We start from the raw sequence: 12,153 nt of genomic DNA, 5'->3' as shown, positions 1-12,153 counted from the left end.
CCAGAGAGTACATACAAGGAATCATATATTTTCATATGTACAGACATGTAAATTCATTGAATGAGGCCAGGAAGGACACACACCAATCTAACAGTAGCAAGTACCTGGGGTGGGGGGTGTGTGTGAGTGTGACAAAGGTGGGGAGCTGTAACTTTTTATTGTATTGTGTAATATTTTTTACAAGGGGAATGTGTATCCCAGTATGTGCTAAGAAAGAAGGAAGGAAGGAAGGAACCAACGGAAGAGAATGGAAAAAGAAAGGAAGGAAGAAAGAAAGGAAGAAAGGAAGGAAGGAAGGAAGGAAAGAAAGAAAGCAAGCAAGCAAGAAAGAAAGAAAGAAAGAAAGAAAGGAAGAAAGAAAGAAAAAAAGAAAGAGAGAGAGAAAGGAAGAAAGAAAGAAGAAAAGAAAAGGGTGGGTGGCGTTAAAGGCTGTGTCCAGGGATCCCCTAATTTGGAGCTGGGTCTCTCAGACTGCAGATCCCAGTCCCTAACCGTAAGGTAGCACTGCTTTTCAAAGAAAGTCCCGAGTTCTTGCCCCCAAACTCCTGACTGTGAGTAGCAAGGAGGAAATGACTTCTGAGAGGCGTCGGCCCGTTGCCCCACCCGCCTTCCCTGGGATTCCTGGGGGGACAGGGCCACTCGCGTGTCTCAGCCCCCGGGGGAGCCCAGTGCTCGCCATCCAAGCCCGGGGCCCGCCCACTGTCACGGAACGGACTCCGGGCCAATCAGCCCCGGGTGATGCCACGCCGGGAGACGACAGTGGCAGGAAATCAAGGTCAAGGCTCCGGACACAATGGGGCCATTGTCGGTCTCCAGTCAGTTGACTTTCAAGCAGCAGTTCTCCATCCACCCTCGCTCCTTCTCCCCATCCCCGCCCCCTGCCAGGAAGTCATCCAAACCCACTGCCTCCTTTTCAGCCTCCGCCCGAAGGAAGCCGCTTTCCGTATCCTACCCAAGACCCGGGAGGCCGGGCGACCCCGTGCGTGGTCTGTTACATCCACCAGGTGGCGACAGAGCACCGCACTTCTGAGGGCGGGTGGGGAGGCAGGGGCCGGCGCCGATCTGGGCGAGGGGGTACCCAGCACTTCTTGTTTTATCCAAAAAACCAAGTCAGATTATACTTTCCCTCACTTGTACTCTGAGGTCACCGGGACCTGGAATCTCAAGGCAAATGGCAAAACGGCCGTAGACAACAGCACTTTTCCTTGATGGAGAGGAAAGCCGAATGGAAACCTCTTTACTCTGGAAATCATAGCATGTGGAACTTGACCACCTCTCTGGTCTGGGTTAATCGACTGGCTGAGTGATTGGTTATGTTCGTATTTAAAAGTCATCTCCAAAAGGTCTTCCTGCCCTCTGCCCCTCTCCCCCACCCCCACCCCCAGTCTAATTTATGCCCCTGCTGTTGTTCTGCCTTAGAATCAGCTGTAGTTTTCCTTCTTGGCGTGTATCACAATTTGTAACTGGACACATATTTGTTTGATTCTTTTCCACTGGTATATATGCTCCATGAGAGCAGGCACCGGGTCCGCTTTTGTTCACCAATGCATCCTTGGTTCCTAGTATAGGATCTGGCACACAGTAGGTGTTCAATAAATAATTGTCAACCTAATAAATGAATGAGGGCCCTATTGAGTAATGGGAGTAGGAACAGGGCTTCAGGATCCTGACAGTTCAGCATGTGTGAATACAGGCAGTGCCTGGGCCCATTAACAGGCTGCACCTGCCCCAAACTATCAAATTAGAGAGGCTGCCCCTGACAGAGAAGAGCTTGGGGTTAAGACGTCTGATTCTGGGCTCTGGCCACCTGGCTCCACAATCTTCCCTCCACCGTGCACATGATGGGCAACTTTGCACATATCACTTAATATTTCTGAGTTTCAGTTTCCTCATCTGTTGACCCAGTGGAAACTCAGGCCCTTCCTGGACCAGGTAAGTGGTCAGATGGGAGAAGATTCAAAACAAATGCACCCCAGTACACAGGGTCCTCCTGACATCTGCTGTCTTCACTTGTGTCACCCGGGGACGTGCCCACACCATAGCAGATCCCCAGCCCCAGCCCTGGGGAAGGAAGAAGAGCCTTTCAGGGAGGTGACCAGAAGAAGTCTGTCACTGGATCAAAAAGGCCTAGGAAGGGGATCCTGGGCAGCGTGCCAACCCCTGAGGTCAGCATTCCCCATTGCTACCAGGGACTCTTGCAGCCCCTCTGCAAAGTGGAATAGGAAGCAAGCCAGAGCATCTGAGGGCCCAAACACTCAAGTCAGCCACACATCACACATCGAGGTAGCTGACAGCACAGACTCTGGAGACCTATCCCAGCTCTGTGGCTTGCCAGCTTTGGCAAATTACTTCCCCTAAGCCTCAGCCTCCTTGCCTGTAAAATAGGGGCAATGATAATAGCATTGAACTCCTAGGGCGGTTTTGAGGATTTAGTGAGATAATACGTGAAACATCCTGGCACACAGTGGGTGCTGAATAAACATTTATGTTACTACTATTAAACATTCTTTCTTTAGCTCCTTTATCACAAGGTTCTATCAGTTTGGAGTTAAGGGACCTGAGACCCAGAGAGATAAAGTAACTTGCTTAGGGTCCCAGGATTCAAACCCAGGTTCCTTTGATTCCAGAGCCTGGGCTCCTGGGAGGTGAAGGAGGTGGTCCCTGGTGCCCCAGGCACGGTGGGGTCAGAGCAGGCAGCAGTGGAGAGGCGGGGAGAGAACCCCCCAGGGCAGGTGGGTGCTGAGGGCACCTATAGAGCCTGGTGTGTCAGCCTGAGCCACAAATCTCCGCTCACCTGTGCCCCCAGGAGTTTATGGTCCCTGATCACCCACTCTGTCCTCTTGGGCTTGGGCCCCTCCTTCTCTCCTCTTCCCTCTCAAATGCAGTCATCTAGACTAACAAAAGTGACCATGGCTACTCTGACATGTGAGTGATGCCTGCTGGCCAGGCCAAGCCAGTCAGTGGGCCAAGCTGAGCTCAGGCCCCTTCCTACACACCAGGGTGCACAGGCCCTTCCACCCCAGCAGTAGAACCATCCTGCTCCCTCCCCAGCTCTGCAAAGGTGGGCCAGGGGCTGGGGCAGAACTGAGCTTGAGGAAGAAGAGGTCAGAAGGGCTGCAGAGTGTAGAAGATGCTGCCCTGTGAGGCCTTGGGTTTGGGAGTGAGCGGGCGTGGTGGGGGAAGGGAAGAGGCAGTCCAGCTTCGTTCACCCTCTGGAGTCAGTGAGACCACGTTTGAGTCCTGACACTGTCACTTAGTAACTATATGACTTTGGGAAGTCACTTAACTTCTCTGAGCCTCAGTTGTCTCATCTGTAAAATGGGGTTATTAAACTCTCCTGAGGTTTGTGGGGACTTCAAAAGATAATGAAAAATGTGGGAGCTCAGTGCAGACACCTAGCCAACCCTCCATAAATAACCTCCTTTGCTGCTGCTGCTGCTGCTGCTGCTGTGGCCGCTGCTATTGTTATTGATGACACCTCGGAGACAAGGTCATGCAAAGAATTTGGCCAGCTTCTGGAAGAAGGTCAACCAGGTCAGCTGGGGGAGGTTTCCTCCTGGCCTGGTCCCCCTGATAATGACACCAGGTCCTTGGACCTGAACTAGGAAGCTCAGAGGTCCTGGAAGGGAGAGTTGCCCTCCCCCACCCCACCCCCACTCCCAGCAAGTGGTGTCCTGCCAGCCTGTGAGGTGGGATGGGGTCCCCTTACCCTGAGGCAGCCTAGTTTCTCTTCCTTTCCTCTCACTGCTTCTTTGTCTCTAACTGTTGCCAATGCCAGAGACCTGCTTCTCTGTGAGGGGGCGGGGTGGGGGGCAGGGTGGAGAGAAGACCAAGGGAGATGGGAGATTGGAGGCAGGAAGTTCTCCAGTGTATAAAGAGGATAGGGGTCACTTCTCTCTTAGGCTGAAATTGGTGACATCAGGTAATGTATTTAAGACTTCTGTCCCCATACCCTTCCACCCCCTTAGCTCTTTTCCTAAGCATGATGCTCTTTACATAGTAAAAGAATGGAAGCTTTAATGAAGAAATAAAAATGACTAACGGACAACAGAATCTGCAGTCCAGTTGGCCATCTGACACCCCATTTCCAGGGCTTGGGGGCTGTTGCTCCCATATCCTAGCCTGTGTCCCCCCTTAAGCCGAGAGCAGACGAGGCTGGGCCTGGTAGAGGGCAGCACAGGCTTGGGCTCAGGCTGGGACTGAAATCCTGCCCTTCAGCTCTTTTCCGAAATACCGGCCTGAGCAGGGGCCCCTTGAGAACCAGGACAGCTCTGAAGTCCTGTTCCTCAGGCAGGATCTTTCTGTCTGGCAGGTGGGCCCTCCCTCCGGCTCCATTTCCATTCCCCTCTGCTCCATCCCTACCCAGTTCCCCCCAGATTCTGGAGAGGGAAAACTTCCAGCCTTCTTAGGGTCTGAATCCTTGAGGACCCCTTAGCCCCCACTGGGGCCTGGCCTGAGGGAGCGGGCAAGCTCCCTGGGGGAGGCCGGCCCCAGCGTGTGGAGCCTCTGGAGCTCCCGATCTGAGCTTCGATTAGGCTGGAATGTTCCCGGTCCGGTTCGCAGCAATGTCCGCAGGGAGATTGTGGGAGGGTGTCTGGTTGTCCCAGGTTCCTTGGGCTTGGAAACCCTGTGACTTCTGGCCTGCCCATCCACCCTCTCCTCTTGCCTCTGCTCACCTCACCCCCTCAAAGGGCTTTTTTCTCAGCAGCCCTCAAAGGGCTTAGGCTTCCCTGGGCCTTGCTCTTCTGGTCCCCTCTGCCCCTACCTCCGGTCATCCCTTCCTCTCCTTAATTTAATTTTTACTCTTTCTTTAGGACTCCCCTCCAGGAAGCCTTGCTGATCCCTCCCCGTCTCAGGCTGGGCTGGCTGTCCCTCCACACCTCCACACGCTGTCTCCAGAGTACTCGCCTGGTAAAGCATCTGTCCCTTTTCACCTGCCAGAGGACAGGGACGCTGCCATCGCTGGACCTACATGTGGAAGGGGCTCAACTGGAATCAACCAATGAGTGGCGGTCACCTTCGGGCTTTAGGTCAAACACCTTATGTACACCTGAGGCTGCCTCTCCCCTCTCTAAGTCCTGGAGTTTAGGGCCCCTTTCTCTTCTGCTTACCCCCACCCCCTGCCCCCCACTCCCATCACCTGATAAAGGCCATGGAGATGGTGCAGCAGAGGAGTTAACAGGGGGCTACCTGGCAGATGAGGGACCCAGCTTTCCCAGCTGGGAAAGACCTTGATCCCGGTTTCCTCTTCTGTAAAATGAATAATTTATAGCACCTTCTTAGGGTGGTTTAAGGACTGAATGTAATAATCCCCATAATGAACCCCTTCCCTCCCCCTGGCTACTCTGGGCAAGCGGCGACTCTCTTTCCCGAAGGTCTGTGGTTTCCTCTGGAGAGGGGAGGGAAGCTCTGGGTTCTGGCACCACATCCTGTTTGCAGAAGTTCTGCACCCCTCGCCCCCGCCCCATTCCCTCCCTAGGTCCACACCTTTCCATAACACAGAAGCCAGGACTGCTCTGGGATGAAGGGATGTGGTAGAGCTTCCAGGGGAAGCTCTGGGCACACGGGATAAATGAGTAGCTTCAGGGGCAGGTTCTCTGCCCATGTGTTCGTGTTTGGCTTTGAACTCAGAAGGCGCCTCTGGCTCCAAGGCTGTGTCCTCGATCCTATGACCGCCTGCCTGCCAGGTGCCAGGCTCTGGGAAGTCACCACCTAGGCCCAAGGTGGGGAGCAGATCAGGAAGCCCAGGTATCTGGGGAGCTCAGCCCTCAGAGACATGGGTGAGCAGCCACCTTCCTGCCCTGGCATCTGGAGGCCTCACTGCCCATCTTCAGGCCACCATCCCCAAGGCCACAGGAAGACAGTCTGTGTGGAGGCAGGATGAACTTGACCAAGGGCGGAGGCCAGCATGGCACCCACTCCTTCTCTCCAGTGCTCTTCCCTCTCCCAGCTCTGGGCTCTGGGGGATGGTCTGTAGGAGGGAAGGAAGGTGTGAACCCTGGAGGCACACAGACCTCAGTTTTAATCCTAATTAGCTGTGTGTGAATTTGGCCAAATGACTTCATTTCTCTGAGCCTCAGTTTCCTAAGCTATAAAATGGGGATGACAACGGCAGTTCTCTCTGAGAAAGTCGTAAGGATTAAATAATAAAATTCATGCAGTGCGTGGAGCTCAGAGTGCACATATTAAGTGAACAATACATGGTAGTGTTACTGTTATTATTACGTGTCCCTTGCTGTGTTCCCAGCATCTACCCAGGATACCTTAATGCCGTCCAACCTAACAGAGTCAGAATTCATTGAACATTTATAATACCTTAAAGAGGAGCTCAGTCAACCTAATGAGAGGAGAAAGGTGCCCACCAGGTTCTAAAGCATGGAATGCTCTCCTTTTCTGCCCCTACCCCTGCCTGGAGCCCCAGGTGGTCCTGCTGCTAGCCTTAGCTCTTCCACATCTAAAAGCTCAAGGAGGTCTTGCTTCACCTTCTTCCTGTGAGAAACTCAGGCAGGCGGGCAGCCCTGCCATTTGAGGCCCAAGTGCCCTGGCTGAGATGTGTGCCTGGCTAGAAAGTGCTAACAAGGATCATGCCTTTGCTCAGTGCTTGCTTCTGGCTTTCCAGTGAGGATTTTCAAACTTTCCTCTCCACAGAGACGATGATACCAGCAGGGCAAGTGGCCTCTTTCTCTGTGCTTGGGTCTCAGGGGCAACCAAATCCAGCCACCAAGCTTTGTAGCCACCGTGAATGTGGAGTGGCTGGCAGAGGGGAGAGGGAGAGGCCAAGAGACCCACATCCCCAAAGGCCTGGGCCACAGAGGGAAGCAGGTGTGTAAAGCACTCCCCTGGATCCCAGGCTCTGGCCTCACTATGTGGAGCACACAGGAGGTAACATCCACCACATCTGTAAAGCCAAAAGGAAGCAAATGCAGAGGCACAGCCGCCTGTGGGTCTAGGCCACCTTATCCACCATAGGCTGCTGCTGGCTAACCCGTGGCAGCCACATAGGCACTTGTGTGTCAGCTGAGGGAGCCTGGCATTATTCCCAGTCAGGCCACCCTGGAGGTCCCTTCTGGTGACACCAAGAGGCGCAAGAGAGAGGCTCTGCCCAAGGACTGAGGCTAGTTGGTGGAGCTCAGGAGGCTGGGACACAGCGGCTCCACAGCCTGATACCCCACCCCTCCACGGTCCTGGAAACTTCAGTCAGTGGCCACAAGGGGCACTGTGGCCTCCTGCCACCAACGGGCGGCAAGGAAAAGCGACAGGCATCCTCAGAGAGAGAGGCTGGCAGAATTCCTGAGTGTGGGGGTGAGGGATAGGGTACAGGGAGGGGACTTCTTGAAGCTCTGGGGTCATGTTTCAGGAGGAAGATAAGCACCGTACCAGGTTCTGCCAGGTCTGGGTCCCGGTCAGTCCCCTCCTACTGCCCCTCCCCCTCAGCCGGTCTTCCCCCCCTCCACACACACACACACACACACACACACACACACACGCACACACACCCCGCCCCGGCCCTTTACACGTGCTCACAAGCATCCTGTGATTCTCTTTATCATGCCTTATAATTCTCTATTTGCCAGATGGCTTGATTAATGTCTGTCTCCCCTACGGACTGTGGGTCTACAAGGTGGTACTATTAGGATGGCTGGGGCTGTGCTTGTCTTCTTCGCTGTCTCCCTAGCAGTTGGCAAAGGGACTCATTCATTTGGTGAAAGAATGAGTTAAAGAATAAACTCCTCCATCAGACACCATGGGCTCTCTAAGGGCAGGAACGGCTTCATTTATTTGTGTATTCCCCGACCTCTGCCACCGTGCCTGGCACAAAGTCGGTAACCAATAAATAGTGTGGGATGGAAGACTCACTGGCATTAAAGGGGGGCCAAGAAGAGCCTTTGCAGATGTGTTCATGTCTATCCCTTCCCACCTGTGAGGCAGTGAGGACATGGCCTTCTCCTCCGGGTAGCTCTCCTGGGAATAGAGGGCTCTCCAGCAGAGCTGAGAAGGGGGAAGTGTAGTGCTGACTCAAGAAGAGGATGAGAGTTGAGGTCTTGGGTGGGCTGAACTAAGAGTGCTCTTCCAGGCACGTGGCTGCATTCCAGTGAATGGGGAAACTCTGTGGGAGCCATACCTGGTGAGCGCTCAACTCTGGGAAAGCTCAAAGAAGACAGGGTGGCAGCAGGGTTGGTGTCTGGGCCAAGGTCAGAGGCTGCAGTCATGCAGGCTGTTCACCTGACCCCATCCATCTCCAGAGCCTCCTGAGGTTGGGGACTGGGGCCAGGGCTCCCACAAGTGCCACTCTTTAGATGTGAGGCTCTGGACTTTAGGCTACTCCTTGCCTTCACAGAGCCAGGAAGTCTCAGACACACGGGGAACTGAAGGACAGAAGGAGCAGGGGCGGGATCTTGCCTTGGGCTTGGGGTGGATCCCTGCCCTGTCAGCAGAGCCTTAGTGCTGTATGGGGGTGCGGGGGGGGGGGGCGGAATGGGTGAGGCTCCCTCAGGGCTGCAGAATCGCCCAGGCTCTCTGACCGTCGGTTGATTTGTTGATTTCTGAGCCCACCTTTCATGTCCAGATGAATTGAGGAGAAGGTAGAGAGTCTCCTGGGACCCAGGTCCTGGATGCTAAACAGATTTAGAGTCCAGAGTTTGCAGCCCAATCCCACATCCCAGAGCCTGAAAGCAACTTAAGACATATAGCGCTGGCCCCTCTTAGCCGACAAACTTGTCTTGTCTTGTGGATTCCTGACTCCTTCCTGGTGGGCAGAGGAGTGCACTCATTCAGGATCCCCTCTCCCAGGGGTTTGTCTGAGCATCTATCTGACCAGCATGAATCAGAATACAGCCGGACACAGATGTCAACCCTGGCACTCCCGCTGTGAAAGCCTGTACTAAATGTTAGGATTTGAAACCAGCGCTCACGTGCAGCTTGAGACATAATTTAACCTAAATTCTTGCTTCCAGTGTCACAAAACACCCTAAAGCTAACCAAATCAAAGCAAAATAAAGTGTGGGTAATTGACTAGCCACAAGTAGAGAGATACTGGTTCAAAGACTCCCTTTGAAACGAAACAAACTTGACTTCCTTTTGTTCAATGGTAGAAATATTTACCTAGAATGGATGCAGGCTAGTGTGTGGGCACAAAAAGGATTTAAACACACACACACGTTTATCACCAATTCTGTCAGGCCCGACATGTTTTGATAAAAGCTGATTTGGATTCCAAAGAACAGACCGTTTTTCAACGGAAACAGCATCTCATCAAGTCAAAAGATCCTCAGCAGTGCCAAGGCCAGGGGGCAGGTCCTAAGCCGTCGGGGTCTCAGGCTGCAGTCTGAGACTTAACGAAATATGGTCCTAACCAGCGACCCAGAGAGGAGCCGACATACGCATATATCCATTCTAGATAAATATTTCGTTTTGTTTTCCTAAAGCCAACTGTGGCCCTTCAGTACACGCCCGGGTACCGGGTACCGTGGAGGCCGACTCGGGTCCGAGCGCGTAGAGGCCCGCTCCAACAGGTGCAGCGCGGTTGCGCCCGGCCAACCTCGCGCGGGGTCTCTCCCTGGCACCCGTACCGGCACCGGCGCCGGGCCAGACCAGAGCCCCAGGGAGCAGAGACCGGCCTGCGCGTCGCCCGCGGCCGCTTCGCAGTGGTGGGGAGAAGGCAGGGGACTGAGATGCGTCCTCCCTCGCCCCCTCCTTAAATTCCAGCGTCCTCCATTTGCTGCGCCCGGGGTGCGGCCTATTCAATCGCCGGCCCCAAAATCGGGGCGGCTGCGAGAGCAGAGCCGGGGCTGCCAAGAGGGCGAAGGAGGGGCGGGATGCGAGCGAGGCGAGTCCGCCGGGCAGTGCCCTGTGCGCGTGGAGCTGGGCGTGCTGGCGGCCCGTCACCTGTGCGGGCGCGCAGCGGCTGCGCCCCCGCCCAGGCCTGGGGCGCCCAGAGCGACCGAGACGGCCCGAAGGCGGGGCTGGAAGTAGCGGCCCGGCCCGGCTGCGGCGGCGGGAAGCCAAGGAGGTTCTGGCGGGCGCGTCTTCCCTGGCCGGAACTCTCCGGAGCTCAGCGCCGGCACCCCGGGCGTCCCAAGAGCCGGCGGGCACCCTATTCGCCCCCTGGCGGCTCTGGGGACACGCCGGGCGCCGCCGCCGCCACCGCCGCGGAATGAGCTGTCCACAGCAGCACTGGGCGCTGCCCGAGGTCACGCAAGGATCTGTCCCAGGGCTGCGAACCGGGAGGCAGATCGCCCTTGGGAGGAATGCAGGGGTGGTAGGACGAGGCAACTATGGGGTTTGGGGGTTTTCCTGGGATCCACGTCCTCTACATTGCGCGTGGGCTTCTCCACCAGCGTGATAACTGACACCCAGGGACCTCACTCCCGACTGGTCCTCCCTCCCTTCACCCTGGAAATAAAAGCCTCCCTGTCATTCTCACCCATTCTGGGAAATGGCCCCCATCTTCCCTCCTTCTGCAGTGACCTGACAATGGTAGCCTTGAAGGCACAGCCGCACGGGACCTGCCACTCCCCGGACCTTGCGCAGGCAGAGAGCTCTGAGGCAGTGCTGGGAGGTTAGTAGGAGAGGATCAGCGTTCAACGGGGTCCCGAGGGCCCACTGGGAGCCTAGCACTGCCCTTGGCTTTGTAGGAGGTTAAAAGTCCTTGCCCTCTGGGTGCTTCCAATCTCAGAAGACAAACACACCTAAGAGACTGTTGTCACAGCAAGTAGCCTGGCAGCAGGAGCTTCAGGAGAGGACATAGTGGAGATGGGCTGGAGTGTGAACACTGGAGCCATTAGAACTTGCTAAGTGGACAGGATTTGGAAGGGGAGAGGGAGAGGAAGAGGGAGGGAGGGAAAGAGAGAGAGAAGATATTCCTGGTCCAGTCTGGAGTGGTGTGGAGCGCTGGTCTGGGAGAGCTAGAGGGGCCACCCCTAGAGGCTCTGTAAGGGTGGGCTTCTGCAGTGGGAGAGACAGAGGGAGAAGGAAGGGCTGGAGGCTGGATGCCCTCTGGGAAGCAGCAGAAGAGCCTGCTCTGAGGTGCTGGCTGAGGCAGGCTGCCACTTGCACAGTTCTGAGGGTCTTCTTCAAGAGGCTGGGTCATACACTACAAAAACCAAAACAACCCCCCTCCCCCCACAAACAAAAAAAACCTTGGGTCACACTCAGAGGTTTTTGTCCAGAAGGAGGAAGCCCAGGTTATGGAAGGAAGAGGGAGCAGCTGTAGGCTAGGTCCAAAGGTGAAAAGATTAAAAGAGTGAGGCGGGAGGGAGCAGATGAAGTAGCGCTGGGTTGAGAAGGAAGCACCAGGCTGCTTCCTGGGGAGGAGGAAGCCAAAGGGCAGGAGCCTGTCTGAGGGGCCAGCAGGGGGCGCAGGGGCCCCAGAACCTCAGGCCCGCCAGAGCTGGCTGTAGTTGACAGTCTGGCTGTGTCAGTCTCTGCCCCATTTCACATTCCATTTTCCTTACCAAAGTCATCTCAGGTAATTGCGAAGAATGCTTCCCACCCAGCATCTGGCTTTGTACAGAAGATGTGGCAAACCCAGGATGAAGCTTCTAAGCCTCACTGTGCCCTCCTGTCCAAATCTGTCTAGGTCTTAGGGCTGCGGGTATCTTGCCTCAGTGTTTGGCTTAGAAAAGCTATCTTTCTGGCAGCGGAGACAGCCACTGGGTCTTGCCTCAGTAGTGTGTCTTCCTACTTGGCCTTAGCATCCAGAAAGGACTATCCATGCCTGGGGTTGGGCTGCGTCATGGTAACCTCTCATCCAGACTCTGGGGCAGGCTCTGAATAGGATCATGGGGTCAAGCCTGGCAGACAAAGAGTGAAGAGCCCACACACCCAGGCACGGGCTGTGCCAGCACTCCCACGAGAAGGAAGGAAGCTGCCCAGATATTGAACTGGGAGAGTTAGGGCAGGCTGTCCCAAGCCACCAACCGCAAAGAGGGCTTTGGGGGACGGGACTCCCCTGAAGCCAAGGAGTCAGACAGGGCAGACTGTGAGATGCTCGTCAGGCATGGCAGCCCTGGAGGAGGCAGAGGGAGAGGGCAAGCATCGTCACCAAATCCTGCCCTAGTGATGGCTCTGTCAGGGCACTCCACAGGAGAGGGCCCAAGGAAGCACCATTTGAAAGAAAAGCCAGGGTCAAAAGTCTTTTGAGATAAGAGTGGA

Source organism: Eubalaena glacialis, chromosome 4, assembly GCF_028564815.1.
Source record: "Eubalaena glacialis isolate mEubGla1 chromosome 4, mEubGla1.1.hap2.+ XY, whole genome shotgun sequence".
In the NCBI taxonomy this organism is placed as follows: Eukaryota; Metazoa; Chordata; class Mammalia; order Artiodactyla; family Balaenidae; genus Eubalaena; species Eubalaena glacialis.
This window is presented reverse-complemented; position numbering follows the sequence as displayed.